Source organism: Ambystoma mexicanum, chromosome 2p (genome assembly GCF_040938575.1).
Source record: "Ambystoma mexicanum isolate Mex_15411 chromosome 2p, UKY_AmexF1_1, whole genome shotgun sequence".
Lineage (NCBI taxonomy): Eukaryota > Metazoa > Chordata > Amphibia > Caudata > Ambystomatidae > Ambystoma > Ambystoma mexicanum.
Window position 1 is genome coordinate 101,167,074 of NC_090923.1, and position 3,243 is coordinate 101,170,316.

General features: G+C 42.8%; 1 long non-coding RNA gene across 1 annotated transcript; it reads left to right on the forward strand.

Moving 5' to 3' along the window:
* The first annotated feature begins 222 nt into the window (after positions 1-222).
* Positions 223-2,298, forward strand: LOC138566251 (uncharacterized). The gene is made up of 3 exons (XR_011301878.1): positions 223-453; positions 682-741; positions 869-2,298. It is a non-coding gene; the product is annotated as an uncharacterized lncRNA (long non-coding RNA).
* The last annotated feature ends 945 nt before the right edge of the window (positions 2,299-3,243 follow it).

A 3,243-nucleotide genomic window follows, 5' to 3' on the forward strand; every position in this document is an offset into this window, starting at 1 on the left:
AGACTCAGCCTGGTGCACAGATACGCTCAGAAGCTTATTTCATCCATTATGTTATCAGCCACACGCATATTCTAAGGCCTTGTTTTGTGAACATACTGTAAGCACGTAGCATATCAGGCAGCCTATCAGATTGCTGAACGCTGCATACACGTTCCTGTGGTAACAGGACGTGCCGCAAACACTTCCGACACGTCGTCACGCGCCACTGCGCGGTATCCCTTGGCAACCCAACAGCATACAGACCACGGAGCGGGCAGCCACATCCCTCCAAATAGACACGGCAGCGCTCCTCACAACCACGAATGTTACGCAGCAAAAGATTTTTCCGCCGAGGTCGGCAGGACTCTGAATTGCATTGCAAGTGATTGTATTGAAGATGCCTATAATGCGCACTGCTAGATCACACGCTGATGAACGTGTCGGTCCCAGGCAGGCCCGGCTTCCGCAACATTGGTGAGGGACGAACTTCCTAAATGCTACACACTCTTTCACCACCAACAGCTTGAGTCCACACACGTTGACGTCTTCTGTTGCCATCACTGCTCGCATCTTATTGATGGTGTGGGAGACATGTTATATGGACATTATTTTGTATATTGTTATTTTTTAGCATTCTAATTTAGGATATAGAACTTCCATTCAATGAACCTGCAGGTTTATGCTCATACCTTTACATTGCAGGAAGGAAGAACGAGAAGACCACTAGAAGGCACAAGTTCACTTGACTTTCCAAGACTGCCGGTACAATGAGGCTATTTTGATTCTATGCACATGACCATGTGGCAATACAACTAAGTTGAGAAGTTGATTTCCTGTTTAATTTGTTAGCTCCTTTCTAAACCTCATTTATTTGATATTGTAATTGTAGAACCCGCCCTGAAGAAGTACCACGTTCTGCAATGCATCGGCGGTAGAGGCTTCTGCTCAACCAATATGGAAACTGAAACTGAATAAAATAAGAGGCTCTTTTATCTTACACACATATGGCGACATCATTTGTTGTGACGAATAAACCAATCAAGGAAAAACTGAGTACATAAGTATAACATGCAGTAGTTTGCACTATATCTTTGGCGACCCCAGGTCTGGTGAAGATTTTACCAGACACTTTTTTGCTTCACCTATTACTTACCTTAAGCCTTTTGTGATTCCTGTGAAGCTTTGGAGGTGTGGGGGGTTCCTTTGACTGGAAGTCCTCTTATCCATTTCACCCCGGTCCAATGCTGGGATCCCTCTGGAGTGTCTTTTCTGAAGTCCCTGGACCCTAACTAACTCTAAAGTGAACTACTTACTTGTTTTCAATAGACTTCCTCAGGAACTCTGACTTTTCCTGCAACTGAACCCTACCTCACCCTGCCTACAGCTGGCACCTAGCCACTAGGGTCCATCTTCTGCCTACGAGAGTACTCATGCAATAGACTAGGGAAGGACTGGACAAGTAAAAGATTCTGCCTTGAAGTGCTTAAAGGTTACTTACTTGTGCAAGAGTTGGTTTGTCCCGCTGAAATATGAGCAGTTACAAAGGTTCATACTATCCTTTGAATCTGTTTTGCCATTCTGAAAAGTATGGATACGGTTGTTTTACTCACCTGTGAATTGGTTCCCTCACTTCCCAAAAGTAATGCTGTTTGCTACACCTAACTATTTCTTTTAGAATATAAGTGTATACGTTTACCAACTGGGTCTTGCTTCCCCTGGCCTGCTGTACCACCTGTCTAGAATAAGTCTGCCTTGGGTTTACTTAGTTTGGATAGCTGTGTGCAATTCTTAATAACTATACTGGGGGTTTTACTTACCTTGGTACGGCTTGTGCCATCCTAAAATAGTGTAAAGAGTTATTGATTACCTTAGTCTGTGTTCCACAGATCTGAAAAGCAACTGTAATAGTTTATTGCAACATTAGGTCTTACTCACCTGGTTATAGGTTTATACTGTTCCGTGAATTTGTGTTCCACTATTCAGAAATGTCGCTGGTAACAGGGTTGCTTTACTTTGTGATTTCTTAGCTGAGTGTCGCTGCATGACTGACAGGGTCTACTACCCTTGACTTACTGTAAAGTAATCTAAACATAATTTGTGGCTTTCCTCCCGCTGAAAAGGTGTGTTCTATTCTAAATGTTTATGATTAGGTCTGACTTGCCTAGAAATACTGTTAATGATTCTGAACCAGGTCAATGCTCTGGTCTGTTTATTTTAAGCATAGTGTTGTGTTTTTATAATGTGTTTATGACTCTATGATAAAGTACTTACCCACCAAGATTTATCTTGGCCTATTTGTATCTATAATAAACCGTTATTGTTTATAATACTTCTGGGTGTGTTTCTGTTGAACCATTTGTATGCTACAGGTTCTTTGTACCTTCCTACAGCCACCTCTCTCCCTCCTAAAATAAGCCTGGCTGCTCTGTCTACACTACCAAATGTTCTCAGGGGGTACAGCCTTATAGTAAGAGTGGATTTATGTACTGCCTCAGATGTATGCTTTTATGAAGCCCTTAGTTGGACTTTAGAAAACCTGTCCTAACAGGGATAGCATGGGGTGTCATAGGGTGGGTGGCGTTCAGTAAGGTGGGGTAAAGTTGGAGGGATAGCTGATGGGAGACAATCTAAGCAAGCATTGGCAATGCCACCAGTTTGGGGTTTTGTGCAGGCATGGGAAAGGCACTTGCCAGGCACTGCCGTAGTGGTATTAACTGGGTATTGATAGTAGCAGCTGAAAAATGTTGTGCGTACCTGGGCATTTAATAGCAGTGTCTAGCAAATGCCTAATACTTATAAACAAGCCACAACTGTTGGCTTTGCAGATGCTTGTTTTTAACAGGACTTCAGTGAAGGACCAACATAGTGCTTATAAATTGACTGGCTGAAGCCAGACCTGGTTAAGACATTTTTATTATAACAGTAACACATTTACAATTCTAATTAAGTCATTTGTGGGTTATTACAATTTTGGTTGTATTCCGCCATTAAATCCAGCGGGATGCCACCAAACCGGTAATACTGTTACCACTACTTGGAATGCCAGAATTACCGGCATAGTCTTAGTGCCGGCAACAGTGGTAAATTCCCATTCCTTGGAGTCTCATAGGACTCTTGGCTGGAGGTAAATCAGTGCCCCCACCGGCAAACTTGTGTTTTACTGGTGCGGGAAAAGTGCTGTTGACGGTATTACCGCCACTTTTACTTACATTTTTCTCACACCTAGAAAATTGTAATGAAGCCCATTAACTCTCAGAGACTGCT